This window comes from Panthera uncia, unplaced genomic scaffold (assembly GCF_023721935.1).
Source record: "Panthera uncia isolate 11264 unplaced genomic scaffold, Puncia_PCG_1.0 HiC_scaffold_215, whole genome shotgun sequence".
Lineage (NCBI taxonomy): Eukaryota > Metazoa > Chordata > Mammalia > Carnivora > Felidae > Panthera > Panthera uncia.
In genome coordinates this window covers 60,592-84,855 of record NW_026058855.1, presented here as the reverse complement: position 1 = coordinate 84,855, position 24,264 = coordinate 60,592, and the positions used below count along the sequence as shown (strand labels likewise).

The 24,264-nt window shown below is 46.1% G+C and overlaps 1 pseudogene; it reads left to right on the top strand.

Moving 5' to 3' along the window:
• The first annotated feature begins 22,114 nt into the window (after positions 1–22,114).
• On the top strand, positions 22,115–22,589 carry LOC125917655 (40S ribosomal protein S11-like; annotated as a pseudogene).
• Positions 22,590–24,264: the final 1,675 nt, after the last annotated feature.

Below are 24,264 nucleotides of genomic sequence, written 5' to 3'. Positions count from 1 at the left end.
TATGATAGTAAATGTTTAACAACTGACTTTCCAAAGTGGGGGGGGGGGTGGTGAAAGCCCAGATTTTTAGCATTTGCTAATTTCTGTGGTATAAATATTCACACCTTGGCTGATTTCAAGCTACCGAGTTGATGTCACTGAGCACGGAGTTGGTAAGACACAACCACAGCCCGGGAGCCAGCACCCAAACATGTTACAAACAAGCTCATCTTTTAATACTTCTCAGGATACCAAAAACTCACTAGGAGTTCACGATGAATAACAAGTGATTAAGAGTATTTGAGACCCAGCAAGATCTTGGGAGCTGATAGCATTGTGCCTCTTCTGTTCAAAGCCAACTTGTAAGGGCAGCAAATGCAGAGATCAGGCAAAACAACAACAACAACAACAACAACAACAACAACAACAACAACAAACGGGCATCCAGCTCATTCTACCACACATCTCTCAAACACTCTATACCTGGATGAGCATTATCCCATGGTTATTCCTGAAAATAACTGTGAGACTGGTCAGTCACATACCTCTAGTTTCCCCAGTGCCTCGGAGATGAACATCAGCTTGGGGTACACATTTTTGGGCCTTGGCTTTATTTTCCCTTTGATCGTATTTATTGTTTATTTCCTTCATCATATGTGGTATGTTTTTCTGTCAATTCTTTCAAAGGTGTTCAACTCTATCAGTCAACCAATAAATGTATATAAATTAAATGAGGGCATGGATGAAATTCACATACTCTGTTAACTGCATGGAGTTGTTATGACCCACAAGAGCCTGCCCGCCACACACCCCAGCTCTCAGAGTCAACCTTAGTGGCACTCACCTCTACATGAACTCTTAAGAGGATCCTAGAGAGGGGCGCCTGGATGGCTCGGTTGATTGAGCAACTGACTCTTGATTTGGGCTCAGGTCATGATTCCAGGTTCGTGGGACTGAGCCCCATGTGGGGCTCCATGCTGAGCATGGAGCCTGTTTGGGATTCTCTCCCTCTGCCCCTTTCCCCTGTTCACACACACACTCTCTAAGAGAAAACAAAAAGAGGGTCCTAGATAAGCAAAGAGAGCAAACATTGTTCGTCATCTGGATGGTAACGAAAACAGCAACCATGATGGTCTACTATGTGACAGATACTGGACATATGTTACAGGGAACACTAGTGAAAACACTGATGACTGAAAAATAACCACAGCCTCTTTCCCTGAGATTTACTTGAGAGGGAAAGAGTGCGGATGGCAAGAAAAGGGAAGCGGGATGACAGATAAGCACGTACCTAGGCAGAATCTTGGAAACGGGCTGGGAGAGCCTAGGAGCACTGAGACGAACTGAGGGCGAGAAGAGTAATAACCTTCCAGCATGCTTAGGCGTGCTTGAGAGACGAAGTGAGGCAGGTTTGGGAGGGTAGTGTGTGAACGCACGCGCTCATGTGTGTGTGTGTGTGTGTGGTGAGAACTATTGCTATAAGTTCTAAATTGGATCCCTTTTAGCATTTTGAGAACTATATTTAATCATCTGGTTGCTAGATATTTTTTTATTGTGACAGTATATCAGGAGTGGACCATGTGGGGCTCCAGCTCTATTGGATGTAAAATATATGATCTCTGTTACTTCAAATAGTTCTTCAAGGTAGGCATTTTTTATTCCCATTTTTTGGATGACAAAACAGAGGCTCAGAGGGAATAAGCAAGGATTCTAAGGCCACACAAATGATGAGTTAACAATATCCAGGCTGGGTAGAAGAGTTTAGGTTGGATGATTGGTGTAACTGTTCCAAGGAGTCGAGAAAAGTTCTCAGAGGTTCTCCTGAACTAGGAAGTAAAAGAGCTCAACACCAACACCTGCGTGCTCACTCCCCGCAAATGGGGAATGTGCCAAGCCCAAGAGGTAAGCTGTGGGAGAGACTGTGCGTGATGCCCCAATATCTATCCCCCTTTCCTTCCACGTTTAGGTGGGTGCAAGGCTTCTCAAAAGAAAGATGACCCCTTGCACTTTGGGGAAGGGTGTCTGTGAATCCTGTTCTTGTACATGCAGTCTCGGCAGAAGTGATGCACCCCGGTCTTGGGAGGGTTGTCTCTGCAAGGAAAGGGCATGCTATCAAACCTCCCCTTCATCCTCCTATCCTTTTGTCTGGAATGTGAACATGATGGTCAGTCATCTTGGACCACCGGAATAAGGGCCTCATCCTGGGAATGACAGAGGACCAAGATAGATCCTGGGCTTCTGACTGCTGTTAGACTGGATCTTTGTCGGAACAACAAAACTTTGCCTTTAATCTGATAAGCCAGGAACTTCATTCCCAGGTATATACTAAAAGAAGGGAGTGAAAAAGCCTATCAGAAGACAAGTACAAGAATAGTCACAGCAGCTTTATTCATAATAGTCAAAGGCTAGAACCAACCCAGACATCCATCAATGGAAAAACAGACAAATCAACTGTGGTATATTCATACAATGGATTATTATATGTCGATTAAAAACAAAGCACTGATCCACACCACAACACGGATGGATCTCATGAACCTATTGCTAGAAAATACACTGTGTGTGATTCCATTTATACGAAGTTCAAGAACAGGCAAAACTCATCTATGGTGACGGGAGTCAAGAGGAATTACCTCTGGGTGGAATACACAGACTGGCAGGGGACATGACACGACCTTGTGGGGATGCTGACAGTGTTCTAGATCTTCTTCTGGGTGGTAGTCACACAGATATATACACGTGGTTAGAGTTGTAGTTATCGATGTGTATTTTTAAATCTGCCTTTTTAAGCATTCTTCCACGTGTTTTTCTTTGAAGCAAAATGGAACAAATTCCTTGTTGAGGAAAAGCCCAGGAGTACGCACGCACTCACGTACACGCTCCTCAGTTCGAATACCGTGGAAAACATACTTTACTCACTACAAATAATTTCACTATCAGACACACAAAGGGGAAATCAATTTGTGGCTACGTGCTGAAAGAAAAAATAAGCACTTGACTCCCCAAATCCGGCAAGCACAGTATCTCTTTCCAGAAACAAAGTTCCCATGGATGCAAGGCCAGAAGCAAAAGAAGAAGAAAAAAAAGCCACGTCAGAGGCAGCAAAGTTTGTCTTTTCCTCTTCAAATGTCAGTGCCCACCGATCACTAAATCACTCCCACAGCTTATTAAAGTAAATGTCACAGAAAGTTACAGACAGCACTTTATTCATTAAATGCACTTGAAGAGCTTTCTGGGGGAGAATTTTCTTTTAAATCACATAGGAGGGTTGCATGGCGCACCGGCCAGGAGGTCATTCCTAACGCTGGGTGCTGGATGAGATGCTTTCATTCTCAGGCTACGCTAAAAAAAGGAGGAATGTAAAGTCAAAGCTGAAAGGGAGCTTACTTGTAATGCATTCATCTATCTCAACCGGCATGCATGAACTCACAGGAGCAGACAGTAGCAAGTACTTGGAAACTTGAACCCCAAACCATCTAGGTATTAATTCTCTTTACCATCAGAAGCACGTCAGTGGAAAGTCTCAGAAGTCATATCTAGAGCTGCAGAGTCGACTATGGCATTCAAATTTAAATTTAAATTCATTAAAATTTTAAATAAAATTAAGGCAGATTAAAAATCCAGTTCCTCAGTCGTGCTAACGCCATGTTAGGCACTCAATAGCCATAGTGGCCAGTGGTTACCATGATGGACAGCACAGATACGGAATATTTCCATCACCACCTAGAGTTCTATTGGACAGCGCTGGTCTAGATTACAAAAATCTGTTTAATCTAAAGAGATGCTTCAAGATCCTTCCCTCCTGACTTGAGAAGAAGGGGGAAACCTTTGAGGTATCGAAGAGACTACTACAGACAGACCTTAAGTCCATGGTCACATTAACTGAGAGTCTACCAGGTGCTAGGTATTGGGAGGAGAATCAAAGAAACAGGCACTGACCTTGGCTCCAAGAAATATGCCCATCGATTGCTCTAATACAAGAACGTAGTACCAGACCTTTGTCAACACCACATCCGGAATACAAATCTCCACACAATCCACGGAACCTAAAATAGCTTCAGTCCCCACATGAAGCCCAACCATTGACAGAACAGGTAGAAGATGAATATTAATAACCAGTACAGAACTCATCTTGGAAGTTAGGGTTGAGGGTCCTGATTTTGACTGGAAAAATCCCTTGGAAGCGACTGGAAGTCAACTGTGAGATTCAGTGCTAGTGCTCAAGAGCAAGGTTACTGAAGATTTGTCAAAGTGTTCTTCATTCCACAAGATAGGAGTGTTTGCTCTTGACAAACAAGAACATGGAGGGCCAGAAGAGGCAGTAAGGAGAAGGGAAAAAGGAAGCTGATAAAAGGACACGGTAACAGGTTTAAAAGGAGCAGAGCAGTCAAGTGGAAGTGCTTTTCCGATCTGTTCCCCCATCTCTAGTTGGAAGACGCATACCCGCCCGCATCAATGGTCGCCATGATCTAAGATGGAAATGGCACCTCTCCCGAACCTTCCATTTTACTCCGTAATATGAGGTGGGGTGGCCCAAGGATGTTTTACGAACAGGGATATTGGAAGTTCACTTTGACAGTGTTTGCCATGGTGGACTACTTGCAACAACGGCCACAAGAATTTCCCTTCCTGTATCCACACCCCCACGAAAGTGACTTTGTAGCTCCTACCATCAAGAGGTGAGGCTACTTCTCCTTCCCTTAAAGCTCAGCTGGTTTTCTGAGCTGTCTTAGCCATCAGAGTGCAGAGCCGCATTGAGCCAGTTCCACCTGCAGGCCTGACGAGGCCCATTCCCACTCTCATGTTTTATTCACTCATTACGAAGCAAAGTGGAAGACCTTAGAAGATGTGCTTCCTCACAGGTCTCCCTGCTTCCACGCACCCCGGCCCTGCCTTGGCATGTCCCCAACACAGCAAAAGAAGCCCCAACGTGTCCCGTCTTTGTTAGAAGCCCTCCAGGGACTCCCCATCCCATCGAGAGTAAAAGGCGAGGGACCTACACGCACTCACAAGGTCCGGCACAATCTGCAGTGTCGCCCCACCTTATGACCTCTCTGAGGTCACCTCTCACCGCCTCGCGCCTCGCCCACTCTGCTCTACCCACACCACAGCAAGGCCTCCTTGCAGTTCTCCTTGCCAGGGAACATGCCAGACACATGCTCCTGCCTCGGGACCTCCGCACTTAGTATTTCCTCTGGTGGGATTTTTTTTTTCTCCCAGATAGCCACGCGATTCATTCCTGCCAGGTTTTCCGCACATGCTCAGCTCCTCACTGAGGCCTTCGCTGACCGCCTGACTTAATATGGCACCCTCAGCAATCCTTATCCTCCAGCTTTATTTTTTTCACGGCATTGTCACCACTTACCAGGCTATACAACTAACGTATTTTGTTTCCGTTGGTTGCCTCACGGTCTCATCTCCTTCCTAGACAGCAAGTTCTCTGAGGGCAGAGATTCGTATGCGTTCTGTTTATTACTGTACCCTCAATACTATAACGGTACCAGGAACATCAGAGCAGCTCAATAAATATTTGTCAACCAATGACTTGGTCGGAGTATAAATTCTCCAGGCTCCCTTGCCTCTTGGGTGGGATAATTCTCCCGTAGGATTAAGCTCACTAAATGTCCCTTTATTGGCTTTCCCCTTTCCAGTATCATATCCTCATCACCTACTAGTGTTCCTGAATCCCCCAAAGAAACCACCCACACTTGGCTCATTGTCTCAGGGTCTGTTTCTGGGGGAACCGAAGTGAAAGCAGCTGAGAGACCCAGCTGATTACACACGGAGGGAACATTCCCCGGGCCCCCACTATGTGCCAAACCCACGTGTCACACGGAAGATGTCCAACTCCTGCCCCCGGCCCAATGGATGGAGCAGAGATGGACTTACAAAGGCTGTTAAATTATAAACCACATGGCCATCATCACCACTTACCACACTCCAGGAGGAGAAGACGGGGGATTAAAAAGCCCGTGACAGCTTTCCTCAACAGCTGTCCTGAGCCCCAGTGGCATGTCTCCAGCCTATCTTTAAAATGAAATATACAGGGGCGCCTGGATGGCTCAGTCAGCTGAGCATCTGACTTCGGCTCAGGGCGTCATCTCACGGTTCGTGGGTTCGAGTCCCACATCGGGCTCCGCGCTGACAGCGTGGAGCCTGCTTGGGGTTCTCTCTCCGCCCCTCCCCTGCTTGCTCTCTTCTCTCTCTCAAAATAAATATATAAACTTAAAAAATTAAATTAAGTTAAATTAAATACACAAAAGCTGCCCTGCTGCTTCTTTAGGCTTCTGAGAAAATGCACACCATTTTTCACATGGCCTAACCCAACCAACACAAGCATCCTGCAGCTATCACAGTTCTAAACACTGCAGCCCTTCCCTGCCAACCCTCCCTCTTCACTCCCTTTCTCAGTCCCACTCCCATCCCCTCCGGCGGATAAACCAGGGCTCTGAATTCTCTTGTGATGTTGTAACAAGCTGGCAACGGGCATGACACGTAGCAGGGGAGGGCACGGGAGCCCCTAAATCAGAAATAATGAGATTTCTCTTTCAGAGGCAGCATGAAATGAGAGGCCAAGAGCAAGGCGGCTGGAGACAGGAAGGGACAAAGGGGGGAAAGGAAAGGAAATGAGGTGGCCAAGGGCAGGGTTGGCCCAGCGTGCACTAACGTGCCTTGAGAGGGGTGTGTATGTGACGGAGCATGTGCACCCTGGGCACAGACACGTGTGACACCCACAGCTGTCAGACTACAGATAACTGGCCGGAGAAGAGGCTTATGGGAAAATGCTCCTGTCCAATCATCACAGGCTGTTGGGCATCTCTGATTAATCAGTGCTTACAAATAGGCAGGGGAGATTCTTGGGAAGTAGTACCAAGATGTAAACTTGGCCTGAAGGACAAAAGAGCAAATGGGACATGACAGTCAAATGGATGAACAGACAGACACACAGAGAAGAAGCAGAGTCGGGCTCTCAGGGATCAGGCGGCTACCAAGCTCTTATGTCCTCTACAGCAACTGTCAATCACTTTCTGGAGGAACGGGGAGGGGGGGGGGACCTGCTCTCTGTCCTGGCTTGTTATCTGAGTGACATTCATTCGCCAGTGGACGAGTCTACCCTGACAGTGCTGACTTCTTTCTAAATTGATCGGGGCAGGGTATCTGTTCCCAAACCAGCTCCCTTGTGGCCCCTCCTGCCCCACATTTCTGAATGGCTGCTGGGCCGTGGCTTCAGCCCAATTCAGAAACCAGAGGAACATAAAACAGCTCTCTGCTTGTCTGTAACATCGGGGTATTTACGAGCGGCTGTGTCACATTGATCCATCCTTCTATTCTTCCTCTCCTGTCTTCTCTCTTCTCCCCGTCTCTTAATCTTCCTGTGTTCTAGAAATTATGGGTCATTCCGGGTCTAAGATGGTCTGTTTCAAAGGTTCTGCGTGTCTGAGTCAGGCTGGCGACTGATGGTTAGAGCAAGATCGACATGCCATAGTAGAGGCTGTAGTCTACTATCCAAACACCCCATTCTAGACTGAAGGACTCCTCTCCCCGGGAGCACTCCCTGGCTGCTGAGGGCTCACAGGTGTTTCCTCCTCTGAGCACTGCCTTCTGTGGAAGGGAGCTGCCTCCCTCAAGGCTCGGTCCCCCACCTAGGGGCAGCCTGCATCGAAAGACTGGTCGTTTGGATGGGGCACCAGGGTGGCTCAGTCAGTTAAGCATCTGACTTGATTGCGGCTCAGGTCATGCTCCCATGATTTGTGAGATTGAACCCCCTGCCCGGCTGAGAGTGTGGAGTCTGCTTGAGATTCTCTCTCTCCCTCTCTCTCTCTCTCTCTCTTTCTCTCTCTCTGCCCCTCCCCCACTCGCATGAGCACCCTCTCTCAGTCACTCTCAAAAATAAAGAAATAAATATTTTTTAAAAAAGACGAGCCATTTGGAGGACACAAAGCCCCAACCTCCTTCCCTCAATTTGGGACCACTCTAAAGGACCAGCTCACCTCCAGAGCCAAGGGATCCGTTGTGCTGCAGGGCAGATCAACTCCTCGCCGCCTGATGCTACCTCCCTCGCTCCTGTGTTGATCCCACAGGCACTCCCAGTAAGCTTCGTGTACACAAGCACACTGTCCTGAAACCATTTACCAACTAGATTCTTCACTGAGCTCAAGGCTTAAACAGAACACGGCGGGGTTTAGCAAAACCTAGCTCTCTCAGCACACAAGATTCACGTGAGATAAATCACCAAGTGGATGGATTCGGGGAACAGAAGGAAGGAGCAGGAACAACTTTAAAACCCACAGAGGCTAGAGGGATTTTCCTTAGACCCCAGTTCATATGAAGTCTTTGAAATCCTGTGTGTGTGTATGTGTGTGTGTGTGTGTGTGTGTGTGTGTGTGTGTATTTTACACCTAAAGGCATCTCGATTTGGGTGGTAAATTTTTATCAGAAATACTTGATCTGTGTTTAGATTTCATGAAATAGATGGTCGGAAAGTACATTCACAACGCTGAAGTTGCCACAAACATGCTAAAACTTTTCCGACAGCCCAGCCAAGGATCAGTTTTTAAATTTAAACTTACTTAAATTAAATTTAAAAATCAGCTCATCAATCACACTGGCCACATTTCAAGTATCCAGTAGCCACTAGAGGCTAGTGGCCGCCATATTGAAGGGCACAGCCTTAAGAGTTCTTGACAACTGAATATTCTGGGTTGATAATAAACTGGTTATTTACTTGAGAACAAAAAAAAAAAAAAAAAAAAAAAACAACAATCAGCCCACTCTTCCGATGGGAAGAAGTGACCTCCCTCTCGGTGATCTCTTTCGTGCATATACATCAAAAGAGAGCTTCCAGTATAAATGGGCCACTCTTCAAGCACACTACACTTATTTCTATATGGTCTCCTTAAAAAGAATTCCATCTCCCACTACTTATTCTTTCCCACCACTTAGTAGGTTGGGTTCTCATTTTCTGGTATCTATCATGATTTTACCGCCACACTCGTGTTTCCCGGCTTGGCTGGATATTCTTGATATACTGTGGTAAGTAAATCATGTGTGTTTCCTTTCAAACTTTTCACTCGCGGAGCATCGCTGGAAAATTTGAATCTCCCTTACTCAAACTTATACCTGATACATGGTCTCTGTTCCTTTGACACATTTTTTTAAAAGGTAGACTATAAACCTTTTCCTCCTGCTCCGGCTGCTGTCTGGAACTTGAACTCCACTTGCTAAAAGAAAACATGCCTTTGGCATCACACATTGAGGGACTCTGCGGCGACAACTGTTCCGCATGTAGTGGCTACACCATTCCACTGGACCAGTGTCCTTGGGGACCAAAGAATCCAGGAAGGACCCCCACCAGAATCCTCAAGAGTGCCTTATCCTGGGTCTCTGATGGTATACCAACGGAACCCAAAGCCTCTGGACACGGGATTTGCAGGGAACAATTCCTGTGTTCGCAGCTGAACAGTACTTGGAGATAATCACTGACTTCTGACCTCTTAAGGTATGTTGAAAGCTGTCCTGCTTTGCAGAAAATGCCTTTCATGCATTTAGAACCAAAGGGGGTTCCAGCTGGAAGGAACATCAGAAATCGATTCATTTCTCACTGTGGACTTCAATGGCGGGAGACTGAGAAACTGGACCGGGTGAAATTTTCACCTTTAAGAGGGCAAGGCAGATCCGCTTTTTCATTATCCCCAACGCCCAAATGTGTCTGTCTGTTGCTCTACTTCCACTGTTGCTCTTCATCTCGGTCTCCCCCTTTCCCTTTCCTTCTTGCCCCTGATCTCCCCTCAAGTCAGAGACAATCCCCCCAACACGCAGAATCCTCGATGCTTTCCCTGATCACATTTCACATACCAACTAAATGCCTTGATCTTAACACAAGGGGACATAGCATCAGGAGACTCCCTGGGAAAATCAAGCCTATCGGATTGCAAACCAAAGCCAAAATGAGCCACGAGAATCTCCAAACAAATTTACGATCACTTCTCCACCATTCGATAGGGCGGGGGGTTCATCAGATAACATCTTGCTGTGAAACCATCCAGTGTTCTCTGGACTAAGGTTTCACCCCAGAGGTTAAGTGCTTTAACTAGATATTAAGCTGCCATCAATCCCTTCCCTGCCCCCCAAGCACACATTCCCATCCCGGAAGGTCTGAAGATCCACCGCCGGATTCTCCTTGATCACAAAGGCTTTATTTCCTCCTGGCTTATACACGCACCGGGAGAAGGATCCCATAGTGACGTACCTTCTTACAGTTTGCGACTCTGCTAATTTCCTAATTATAGAGATTTTCTGTCTTGTTATTCTAACATAGATTTCACTTAGACCCAGAGAAAAAAAAATAAGCCCCAAAATGTGGTTTGAACTTTTTCATTCTAGTGTAACCTTCATTTCCCCATGGTTTTAATTACAGCAGTAAAATAATATAAGAAACACTGGAAACGACAGAAGACATTTGTTAGACAGCAATTAATAAATGAGAGTATAACAGCAGTCATATTCAAAGGTTAGAAACCAATCCATAGCAACTGAAGTGTTGTTTGGGGGCAACTGGGTAGCTCAGTTGGTTGAACGTCTGACTCTTGATTTCAGTTCAGGTCATGATCCCAGGGTTGTGGGGTCAAGCCCCGTGTTGGGCTCTGCACTGAGCATTGAATCTGCTTAAGATCCTCTCTCTTTCTCCCTCTGTCCCTCTCCCCTGCTCTCTCTCTTTCTCTCAAAAAAAAAAAAAAAGAGAGAAAAGAAATGTTGTTTGAAAATAGCTTGTTTTAAATGAGAATTGGATAATCTATTTTTTTAATGTAAATGTTGCTCTTTTCTACCCTAGTGGCTCATGCAAAACTGGGAGGGCAGGATAAGGAGGGGTCTAACCCACGGGTTCCCAGACACAGAGCTTCAAAGATCTAATCTAGTCAGCAGGCCTCATCATAGCTGTGGTTGGATATGGTCTCAGCTCTCAAACAATCTTTAATGTGCAAAGATATAACAGATACATACAAACCAAAGTAAATAAATATAGAGCTGAACAAGAAGAAAGGCATAAAATAAAAGGCTCAACAAAACCAAAAGCTGGTTCTTTGAAAAGGCTAATGAAAAGATAAACCTCTGGCAAGAATAATCAAGAAACAAAGAGAGAATACAAAAATAAATAATACTGGAAATGTTAAAGGATACAGCACCTAAAAGTTTCCCCCATTAAATACTAGTTCCAGCTACCCTAGTTGGGTATCAATTTTCTGAATTTTAAGGCCAGTTTCATTCATTCATTCATTCATTCATTTCCCCATTCATTCATTCAATATTTGTTGATGTGCCAGAGATACATAAAGAGCAAACCCCCCCAGACCATCCAAAGCCTACTTTGCCTGTTAATGGATATAAAATAAACAAGGCAAATCAAAATATTATGTACCAGGTAGCAGATGTACCTTAAAGAAAAGTAAAGCAGGCCAGGAAGTGGAAAGTGATGAAGAGGTAATTTTATAGACAGAGGTCAAAGAAGGCTTCTTTCCATCAGGTGACTTTGAGCAGAGCCCTGAAGGGAATGAGAAAGCAAGCCATGAGAACATGGAGGAAAGAAAATTCCACCTAGACAGAACAACAAGTGCAAAGGTCCTGGGGCATATTAAGAAGGCCAGGGTGGCTAGAGCACAGTCAGGAAGTTGGAGGAATCTGAGCAGAAAGAATGACAAAATAAGGGCTAGTAATCCTTATCGTGGTTATCCCACAGGTTCCCAGCAATAATCACAGAGGATTCATGTGGAAGGGGAAAATACAAAGGGTTAGATTCTGCTCTGAAATGGACTTAGTAGAAAAGAGAGGAGAGGGGGGATCATTTTAATTTGGGCCTGTTACACAGGGGCTTCTTGGGCTTTACCAGGGAAACAAAAATTTGGACCAAAAGGATCAACCACTGTCACCATAATTTATCACGCAGGCCCTTGACCGTCTGTGAGAGATTGTGAAATGGACAGTGTGTGGGGGCAGAATATTCTAGTTGGGATAATTAAGGAGTGAAGCCCTGGCGTCAGAATGCCTGAGTTCAGCTCTGTCTCTTTTATATATGTGTGTCCTCAGGAATGTCACCTACCCACTTTACCCCTCAGTTTCCCCGTTGTAAAGTAGGGATGAGGACACGGCTGCCTTGTAGGGTCGATGTGAGGACTGAGCGAAGTGACACCCGTAAAGGACCGGCACCGTCCAGGTGCATCGGCCTCCAGAGGTTGGCCACATAGGCCTGTTTTCTCCTCTCAAGTGAAGACAATAAGCTTAAATCACCTGTTTTCAACATTCTTTTTTTTCTTTCTTTCTTTGACTACAGAACTCATTCTGAAAACAAAATCTTGTGTGGAACTCCAACACTGTCTACAAGTCAGATAAGAGGGGCGCTGTTCCGGTCGAAGGCAGAGAGCCCCAAAGCCCCACCCAAGCTTTGCGCTCCCCTCAGCAAAGCCCCCTGAGCTCCTAGAGCGAGGTGAGGCAGAATCAGGAAAACACCGGCTAGATAGACATTCTGTGAGGCCCCCTCCAGTCCTAAAATCCCATAACTACCTTCATGTGTATAAGATGAGGGACAGAAACAAAACAAGATTTCTGGCTAAATAGTCTCTCTTGAATGATCCAGAATTTCCTCTCTCGGATATATAGCCAAGAGAAATACAAACACATGTTCTCCAAAAGTCACGTACAACAATGTTCGCAGAAGCACTGTTAGTAATAGCCCCAAACCAGGAAATACCCAAATGCCTATGTACAATAGACAGGATAAATAAATGTGTTGTAAATGTAAATAAATGTATTGTGGCCTATACTGCATTCCTTATTACAATGGAATTACATGTGACTTAATGAACCAGTCCCATACATCATGACAGGGGCGAATCTCCCAAGCATCTGTTGAGCAAAAGAGGCCAGATACAAAAAGGCACATCCTGTATGATTCCACTTATATCAAGCGTGGAAAACAAGCAAAGTTACTCTATGGTGTGAGAAGTCGGGACAGTGGTTGTCCTGGGGCTGGGCTACAGAGAGACAAGAAGGGCTTCTGCGGTGTTGGTGATGTTCTGTTTCTTGTTCTGTCTTCAGCTTGGAACGATTCATCATGCTGTACAACTGACTGTGCTACACCTCTTCACGCCCATGTTATACTTCAATTTAAAAATGTGTTGGAGGGGTGCCTGGGTGGCTCAGTTGGTTAAGTGTCCGACTTCGGCTCAGGTTATAATCTCACGGTTCATGGGTTCGAGCCCCGCATCGGGCTCTGTGCTGACAGCTCGGAGCCCGGAGCCTGCTTCGGATTCCGTGTCTCCCTCTCTCTCTCTGTTCCTCCCCCGCTCACACTCTGTCTGTCTCTCTGACTCTCTCAAAAATAAATAAAAGGTTAAACAATTTTTAAATAAAGAAATTAAATTACTAATTAATTACTTAATTGGCTCTTTACCCAATAATTGGATAGCCTGGATTTTAGCAGAAAAAGAAAACAAAAAACGGAAAGAAAAGAAAAAAAAACCCAAATGAACGAGAAACCACACAAGGTTTTTTTCTTAACCAGAAGTATTTCTGAAAGATCAGATGATCAGCTCTGTGATATGGGGGTGAAGCTGGCCTACAACATGGAAGGAAAAGCACATCATGTCGTTGGTAAGGGCTAAGGTTCCAACTTAATTAGATTTTTTTTTAATTAATAAAAAGCATGTGAAATACATTTATGGACTCTTGATGAGAGAGAACAAATTTGTGGATCTGAACACATTAATATAAATCACCATAGTGATTTTTATCTCTTACCACACCACACTCCCACCTTGGGCATTTGGGAACGGACTGTTTCGGCTTGAATTACCAGCATATAAAAGTGGACACACTCATCCACTGTAACAGACAAAGGAAACAAAGCCATGCAATTTCTGGACACGGCATGGAATTCGTTTACGCTTCTCACCTACCACATCCACTGCTGGTTTCTCCTGGAGAGCTATTTGCCAGGGTTAGAAAAAAAAAAAAAAAAGGTAAGGAATAAGCTCACCATGACACCCAAAACAATGAGGCTCTTCACCGTCCATTGTAGTTTGTAAAATACTTTAAAAGCCTGCCTGTTGCAGCTTGAGGGGTGAGCCTTTGGCAGGGTCAGCCTTATACAGGGTGGGCCCGAGAGAACAGGGAGTGTGTCCCAGGGCGGGGGCTCGCTGCTTCAGGGCGCCACGGGAAGGGATTTCAGGAGAGGGATTTCTTGCCTATGGGACCAAAACCAGGGATCACACAAAGGTCTAGTTACCATCAGAGTTTGGCCTCACCAAGAATTCTTTTGTTCTTTTTAATTTGACAGAGAGAGAGAGGGGGGAGCCTGGGAGGCTTAGTCAGTTAAGCGTCCAACTCTTGATTTCACCTCAGGTCAAGAACTCATGGTTGTGGGATCGAGCCCCACATCAGGCTCTATGCTGATAACTCAGAGCCTGCTTGGGGTTCTCTTTCTCTCTCTCTCTCTCTCTCTCTGCCTCTCCCCTGCTCACATGTATGCACTCTCTCTCTCAAAATAAAGAAACATTAAAAAAGAAAGAAAGAAAATTCAGGTGATATGATATCTAACTCAAATCACTAGAAAAGGTGACATCACCCCTTGATGACCCACACCCTCAAGAAAAAGTCCTTAAGTAAGTAGTAGGAGCCCCAAGCACCCAACTCTTATAATAGCGTGACCTTATTTAAGTTCATGTGTTGAGTCTGAAATGAAACCAGAGATGAAACCTTATGTTTGACACTGAAAGGAAAGAGCAAGCGTTTGGGGGAAACTAGATGTGTCCCCTTGTTGTAAATAAAAGTACTTTTCTGTGTCTTCTGTCACAATTTAAAAGAAGGAAAAGGCAGCTTCAAAGGACCAGGTTGGTTCATTAGGAGCATCGAGGGAAGTAGGGGACAAGAGGAGCCAGGGATCAAACAATGGAGAAGAGAGCACTGGATTAGGAGTGTGGCTGGAGCCCCAGGGCTGTCCCTCCATCTCACCATGCCTGAGGATGAGGGTTTCTCAAGTCCCACCCCGGGACTAGACGCTGAGCCCAGAGGGTGCTGGCCACTGCACATTAACGGCTGGTTTGAGGACACATCCAGCGCTTACACGGGACTGCAAATCTGACTTCTTCAACAGAAGCCTATGAAAGGAACCTACTAAGAGAGTGCCCAGTTTCTCACATCGTGACATCCAACACATCACTCATCTTCCGTCGCCTCCAAAGGTACAGTCAATAGCATAAAAGTTGGATGGGAACATTGCCCAGGACAGGAAGGTCTAGGTTTTCAGACTGCATCAACCCCCCGCTGACCAGAGATGATCATAAAAAATGAGACGTTAAGACTCTTGACAGTGGATAACAGATCTCCTGGCAATGGCTTCTTCCCCAGAGATGCCAAGGAACTTTCTGTTCCTCCTATCCATTTTCTTGTTGACAAGATTACAATGAGATTATTTTCAGACTCTTTTCTTTCCACTAAGAGGTAGGTGCTTGACTACCCCAGCCCTGGCCAACTCCTTGTACTGAAAACCTGCTCAAGACACAGACCTGGGTTTTCCATTGACTGATGAGCCCTGGAGTAAACATCATTGTTCGGTGTTTAGTTATATGCCAATCCTACCTGGGATGTTGCTTTGTGTCAGTGTCCTGGGCACTGAAATCCTAACGCCCTAATATTAAGACATTCCTTAAAATACCTGAAGACAACAAATTGGGTTTCTCCAGACTTCCCCCATCTGTTTTCCAACCACTTCCATATGGTATCTCTATCTCCCCCTTCCCAGCCTGGCCCGCCTGCCCACCCCACCGCCGTTCTCTCACCAGTCAATAAAGTGAAGATGATGTCCGCCAGGACAGGAGGGCAACCTGCAAAATGGACGGGCAGAAGGCTGCTTCCCTTGGGGCCTGGAGGATACCACTGGCTAAGCACCCAGCCAGATTTGAACTCCACCAGGAAACATATAGGGAACAGCTTTGGCACGTGGGATGTTACCCACGATAAATCAGCAGCACCCACTGAAGAACTTGATGCTTTAAAAAGCAGATGAGGCTAAAACAAACAAAACAAAATGAAACAAAGGGACAAATGAATATTGCTGCACATAAACATACGAAAAGGTGGAAAACAAAAGCACACACAAAAATGGTGTATTTCCAGAAAAAGCGAATGCTCTCCTATATCCTAGGTTCCACTGTGTAGTGAGTACTTTTCTTTTTCCTTTTTCCTGGAAGAACAGATTCTTCTGAGACGCATGCAACCCTATTCTTGCCCCTTCATATACTACTCCAGCAATCTGAGAAATTAGCCGAAGGGAATCTCATTTTTTTCTTCCACTCCACCAATACCATTACAAGTATTAACAATGAACAACCTCACCCCCATCAGAGCCCCACGCTGACAAGGGCACAAAGAGCCCCTTCCTTTCATGCTGTCTGCTGCTGTCTTGACCACATATGACACACAGAAAAGAAATTTCAATGGAGGCCTCCAAAGTGCTACTTTAATTCCTTCCATATTTTTTGCTTTGGGGCATTTCCGAGGACTTTTATGAGTGGAGCGGTCAACCGCATCATTTACTCACTCTGCAGTATCATTGCACTGTCGCCAAATGCACCCCAAAGCTCCTGAGTCTGAGTCCTGGTCAACCTCTGCACCCCAGACACCTTTTTGTAACCACTCAAGCCACCTGACCTTGAAACATGGATCGCAGCTATCCCAGCACCCTCGTGAGCACACATGTGTGCATCAGTGACTAGCTGGCCACGGAGCATGCCCTCACAACTGGGTGGCAACGTCCCATCTTCTGTTCTACATCTGTCTTCCCTGGAATTGAAGGCATTTTGCAAACATAACACCAGTGTCCAAATATTGCCAGCCAGAGCATCAGAGACTATGGCTGCCTTGTTTTGGCAGGCTGGTATTGCCACACAGGTGGCTCTCCCCACCAACTCACACCCTCCTACTCTTCTGTGTCCACAGATTCACTGCCACCATGACATGGCTGCCTCTGGTCTAAAAGGAGACCCTAATACATGAGAGAACTTGGGGTATTTTGCACTAGTATTTTCCTGAAATTGCTCTTAAAGTAAGGGAGGACAATGGTGGGACAAAGAGAGGACAGATCCTTTTAGCTGAGCACTGCGGTGGGACATTTTCCAGTAGACCATGAGACTTGGATCTTCCAAGTTGCTCCTTGCACCTGGCTGTTGGAGCAACCTGAGAAATCCAGAACAAACACGTCTCCCATCATCTTCATTTTCCTTGTATTACCTGAACTCAAGGGTGCTTCAGAGACTGGAGTCGTTCTCCATCCCTGAACTCCGAGGGGAGGGATGTGCAGGTGGGGACTCATTTCAGGGTACTGGTCAATCCAGGACAGATTTGGTAGTTATGGCTTCTGATAGTCATGCACGGACTCCGATACTCTAGGGTTGCAGTGGTCTCCTGGGGTCCCTGGCTTTTCATATTTTTGGCTCTTGGTTTCTGCAGAGTTAGTGTAATTCCAAATGAAGAAGAGTGAGGGCTCTTGGGGATCCAGGAGGTGGCCCAGCGACCATGTGAATCTTGAGTCAAAAAGCTGCTCTTTCACAAGATTTACACGGTCACTGGGCCACCTCCTGCATCCCCAAGAGCCCTCACTCTTCTTCATTTGGAATTACACTAACCCTGCAGAAACCAAGAGCCAAAAATATGAAAAGCCAGGGACCCCAAAAGACCACTGCAACCCTAGAATATCGGTTTCAGTAATGGCATTTATGTGGCATCTGAGGGTATGAGGTGCTACATCCGAGAAACATGAATATCATCACCATCATCACCACCATCGTCATCTATGGCAATGTTTCCAAGTTATATTATTTAATTCCCTCCCCTGATCAATAGAGTATAGGAACAGAACCTAACCATTTTTCCTAAGAAAACCATATGGACGGTGCCTGACAGGGTGGGGACAGCTGTTTGCTCTGTGACGGCAAATGCATGGGCTCTGTGACGACAACTCTATAGGTGCATCTCTCGATGTCCTTTCTGCCTTTTTCTTTTACTACCATCTATGTTCTCGAGAGTTCCCAGATCCCCCTTCCCCAACCACCCCCCCCCCCACCATACATAGAGACCGCAAAATAAAGTCCAGATGGGTGAAATGATGTTGTGAACTAGCTGGCAACACCAACTCTCCAGACCTGGACTTAAGTCTTAGCTTGCCCGTGTACAAGCTGTGCAACCTTGGATGGGTAACTTACTTATAGGAAGTCTTGGAGCTTTGGTTTCCTTACCGGTAAAACAGGGATAAAAGCAGTCCTCCATGGATCAGACTGCTGTGGGAATGGAATGCCACAATGTGTGTAAAGTGCCTGGAACAGGGCCAGGCACATCCTAAGTCTTCAATACATGTTCGTACACGCCTGTCTTATTCCTGAAGTTAGGTGGCACATCAATTAAATTTCACTGTCTGTGATGGGCAAGACAGCACAGTGGTTAAAAGCCCACAGGCTCTAGGGCCAGACTCCCTGGGTGAGAATCCTGGGGCTGCGTCTCACTGGTTGTGTGTCCCTGGGCAAGCTGCTTAACCTCTCTCGGGGACGAAGGTGTTCCTGCAAAATATGAGGGGACAGTAACTCCTAGCGCTCAGGGCTTCAGTGACTGAAGATCCATCTACAAAATATTTCTAACAGTACCTGCAGCTTGTAAGCCTTTAACAGATGCTGGCCAACCTTATTGCCATTATACACTCTGATTTTGTGGATGATTATTAAAGTAGCCACAGATTCTTCCTCTCCCGGCAGATTGCGACACGGCACAGCAGATTTCCCATCAACCGGTAGAGTTGATTTCCCCACTCCTTGAACTGGAGCTGGTCGTGTAACTTGCTTTGACCAGCGGACCGTCAGGAAGCATAATACAGCAGAGGCTTGGGAAAGTGCTTGGGAACTGGGGCTCGCCCCCTGTTGCTGCCCTGGGGAGCCCTCTGTCTTGTGAACGAGCCCAAGCTAGCCTGCTAGAGGATAAGAGGTCACACGGAAGAGAACTAAGGCACTCTAGCCAACAGCTGTGCCCTAACAGCTTGCTAACAGCCAGACTCGTCCCAGCCACCGACTAACCTGCCTGCTGGCCACAGATGTATATGCAAGCCCAACACAGGTTAGCTGAACCGGCCCAGAGCTGAAAAACTACACAGACAACCCACAGAACTGTGAGCCAAATGAATGGTTGTTGTTTTAAGCCGTTAAGTTTTGGGGTGGTTTGTTACACAGCACAAGCTACCTAAACCAGGCCTTCTAGAGTCTAAAGTACAGTTCCGTGTACCATTCTAATTCCTGAATGCTTATCTGCCAGATTTCTGTGGCCAGCCCAAGAAATGAATGTTATAAGGCATTTTAAAATACACACACACACACACACACACACACACACGAAGCCCTGTGCCTTGGCTAACTAGTTTTTCTAAAGAGAGCAAAACCCCCTCAAGACATTTCTATTAAAAACAGCTTAAGAGGAAAAGCTTCTTTGTATAATTATAGACACACAGATGGGATCTAGAAGCCGGAACATAACAAGCCAAAAGCTCTGTGGGTGGAAGGGACATTAAGACATAGGGCAGGCTCTCAACAACTACAAGCTTCTACTCATGCAACTCGGGACTGATGAGGCCAAGGGGCTAGAAGTGGCTCAAGGCCAACTCCTCTGAAAACTTTTCCTCAGCTCTTCTCACTGACATCAACCTCTTCTTGTTGACTTGCCACACCTGGAGTATGCATTTAGGCTTTAGACCACGTCTATCCCACATGGCCCTAGAGGACATACATCATGTGCACCGGCGTCTTGTCGACCGAACAAAACGCTAAATTCTTTGAAACGAGAAACCCGTCTCAATCCCTTACAACACCCAGCAAAGTTCCCGGCACAAATTAGGCATTCAAGAAAATCTGATCAGATTGCATAAAACTAAGCCATGCATGTTTAGAAATGCAGTGGTCATTATCTAAATCAAATGTGCCAAATTAGAAATGAATACATATTTTGTACCCATGGAGAGGCAGCGCAAGCCAGAGGGTCCAAGAACACAGAATAATGCCACACTGCCTGGGTTTGAACCATGACCCTTCAGATTACTAACGGTACCTCAGTTTCCTCCGTGGTAATAAAAGAAGCTATCTCATGAGGTTGTTAGGAGGACGAACTGAGGTAATACATGTAAGGCACTGTATCTAGAGCACGGAATACGGTTTGGCAATAAAAAGGAACAGACTTCAGAAACATTATCCTCAGTGAAAGAAACATTACCCCCGAATTTCACAAAAGATAAAATCCCCAGGAAAGGCAGATTCAGAGAGACACAGAAAGGAGGTTGGTGGCTGCCTGGGCGGGGGTAGGACTGGGGATTGACTGGGCACAAGAGGTAACAGAAATGTTCTGCCATCAGAAGGTGATAATGGCAGCACTATTCTGTAAACTTACCCCAAATCACTGAATGGTACACTCAAAACAGGTGAACTGTATGGTATGTAAATTACACCTCGATAAAGCTGCTTTAAGAAAGTGTGAAGGGCTGGGGCACCTGGCTGGCTCAGTCAGAAAGCAGAGCATGCGACTCCTGATCTCAGGGTTGTGCGTTCAAGCCCCACGTTGGGTGTAGAGTCTACCTTTAAACAAAAAGTGTAAAGGGCTTAGAGAAGAATGCCTGGCCCAGAACAAGCACTACATAAGTGGTGTGTCAAATAAATAAGCATTGTTTTCAGGAAAACCTGGGCACGGCTGAGTCCCCAAGGACGCTGAGTCCACCCTAGTCTTTCTAACCCCTTGTTCACCCCACCACTCATCACAGGGATCTAAACCCGGGATCCTCTTCCCATGAGTCCAGGATGCTGCTAAGCCAGCCATATGTGTCTCCTTGGCTGCTATCGTCCCTGCAACTGCCAAAACGCTACACAGTTTATTAAATGCCTCTTGTTTATGTAGTTCCTGATGCCAAGCTGTATTTTATTATATTGAGCCAACTGCTCTTATGCAAGGTTTTTTTTGGGGGGGGGGGGCGGTGAGGGGAGGTGTTGGGAGGAGGGAACGATCACACTATTGAGGGAGGGAGATTCCTTAAAACTGGGACTCCAAAGAGCAGCTGCTGATTACTCACAGAAGCCCAAACATCCCTGCCCTTGACAAATGTCATGCCACAGGGTAACTTTAACTCTGCTCAAAGTCTGGACAACAATACCCGCTTGGGTGGGTAGACAGAAGGGAGGAGCTGGTGAGGCAGAAGAGAGTTCGAGAAAATGGAAAGGGAAATGGATTTACAAACAGGCTCTGCCACATGTGTAGGAACAGGGAGGCTTTAATTTCGAATAAGTCCTGAAACAGACAAGAGTCCCAAACATACCATTCTTGCCAACTTGTGGCTTTCCCATCTTGCCCCAAACCATCCACATGGAGTTCTCACTTCTCCCTGTTTTATCTCTGGGCATTCATTAGGAACTGGCCCATTCACTCTGTTCCCTTCAGGTCACACGCTCAGTTGCTCACCATTTCCCACATCAATGCCGTTGGAGACTATCTTCCCAGCCATTTAAGTGCGTCCATCCAAATTTTTCGAGAGGGAAAGAAATATGACTCCATCGCCCCACAGCCTCCTCAGACTTGGCAAAATGGATACCTGGAGGCATGCCCAGACCTAGTAAGATCAACCCACTTCCCCCACTCAATGTCAATGTGCATGCAATCATTCAAAGATTATTTACGAAGCACCCACACGTGACAAGACCTGGGTTCCAGCCCTAGAAGTGCTTCTCAAACTTGAGCATGCCTTGGGATCACCTGGAGAACTGGCAGAACACAAATCCCTGGGCCCTACCCCCAGAGCTACTAAAATTCAGTAGGGTTGAGGGTGAGGCCTGGGTTCAGCATTCCTAATAAGCTCCCAAGCGATGCTAATGCTGCCGGTTCATGGACCACACTTAGGGAGTGGCACTGGTCTAGAGGCCACAAAGGTGGTTAGCAGTGGAACTCGCCTCAGGTAGCTAATAATCCCTTACTGAACAGAAGACACAGGTACACACACGAACATGCACTAAACAAAATTGTAACCCCACGTAAAACATGGTAAGTCTTAGCCTCTTTTCAGGCAGCCGGCAAGATGGCGGACGTTCAGACTCAGCGTGCCTACCAAAAGCAGCCAACCACCTTTCAAAATAAGAAGAGGGTTCTGCTTGGAGAAACCAGCAAGGAGAAGCTCCTGCGATAGTACAAGAATATTGGTCTGGGCTTCAAGCCACCTCAGGAGGCGGCTGAGGGCACCTACACTAACGAGAAATGCCCCTTTACTGGTAATGTCTCCATCCAAGGGCGGACTCTGTCTGGTGCAGTGGCAAAGATGAAGGTGCAAAGGACCACTCATCCACCGAGACTACTTCTGCTACATCCGAAAGCACAACCGCTTTGAGAAACGCCACAGGATCATGTCTGTGCATCTGTCCCCCTGCTTTGGGGACGTCCAGATTGGCGACATCGTCACAGTGGGCGAGGACCGGCCCTTGAGCAAGACTGTACATTTCATCGTGCTCAAAATCACAAAGGCCGCTGGCACCAAGAAGCAATTCCAGAAGTTCTGAGACTAGACGTCTGCCCACACCCCCAAAGAAAAGAATTTTCCCAATCAAAAAATACAGACAAACACGGAAGGTCTTAGCCTTAGGCAAGACCCAGACAGCAGGCGAGGGAAAATAAGGGGAAAGGTTGGACCAAAGTGGTATCCGTGTGTACACACGTGTATGAACATTGACCTATGAATGCACATATCTCCATCCAGGAACTCTTCGTGGACAAAGACCTCACCTTACTCTTTCTGCTTTTAACACCTACTACAATGCCTGGTGCACAGTAAATGCTCAGTGGAATGTTTATGGAATGAATGAGTGAACAAAGAAACACAAATGTAGGCATTCATCCATGAAATTGCATGGAACGAAGTTTCATGTCTGGCAGCACATTTGTCTACCTTATCAAAAACCAATGGTCCCAGGAAATAATCATTTTTGTACTTAAGATTTTGATTTCAGGCTATTAATGTGATTTTGTCTAAAATACATAACTTACAAAAATGTACTAAAACTTGGTTAAGCTTTTAAAAATCAATGAATCAGCAAGCACTGCACGAGCACAAGGACTGTGCTTAGAATATTCTGTGCTGGATATCCCAGTGAGCATGACATATGTGGTTCCTGACCTCCTAAAGCTGGAAGTCTGAAGTTCTTCTGTGATGGTATTCTTCACACTTGAGTCCAAAGCCTCCAGGGGAGCTTTCCCCAAGATCTATCTCTAGTCAAAATGCCATAGTCCCTGGCTCTGAACCCTGGTTTGCTGGCTATGGGTCTTCAGGTAAATTACTTAACCTCTCTGTGCTTCCTCTTCATCTCTGAACTGCAGATAATAGTAGAACCCCCATCAAAGGACTAGAGTGAAGGCCAAGGTCGTTGATGTCCTGCACTTAGAACAGTGCCTGGCAAATAGAACGTGGCTGTTAAGTGAGCACTCATTTTTATTACCATTATCATCATTATTACTATCTTCATCATCATCGCCATCATCAACAGCTGAGCCCCTCAGGAGTGCAAGACCCTATCAGCTTATAAAGTGTTAACCTGAGAAGTGACAAGATAAAGAAAACTGGACTTCTGAATCCTCAAAAAGCCCAGCCCAGTCTTACAGCTTTCTTGCTCCACCCCTATTTTTCCTGTCCTCCAATCAGCTTTCATAACAGCTTCTTGAAACATCCAACCCGGTTACAAATCAGGGCCATTGCCAGGATGGCTCAAGTCCAGGACCAAGCTGGCAGGATCAAGGAAAGACAGGCCCCTCTCATTCAGCCACACACAGTCTACTTGTCACCCTTTTGGAAACCAGTGACTCAGATGTAACTCTCCTGCAAGGTGGCAGCTGGTGGGCTTTGGCAAAGCACACAAAGGAAGCACATTCTCTCTCCTAGCGACCCAGGGCACCAAGGAGAAGGTCTTAACACAGTTGTCATTCATGGTTTAGCCTAATTAAAATGGCATTACCAGTTTCAATGGCGGGCTTCTTCTGCCAGCTGCAACTGGTTCCCTTCTCCGAAGCTTTTGCTTCTTGTTTTCACAGTTTATTGATCCCCAACATGGATTTGAGGATGCCTGGATTAAACGATAGCAGCTCCATTCTCTTTCCCCTCTCCCCTTCCCTGAGACAATTGTTTGCCGTCTTGGTTTATCTAAATTGGCTCAGAGGCCTCGCAACGGGCACAACTTTGTAAAC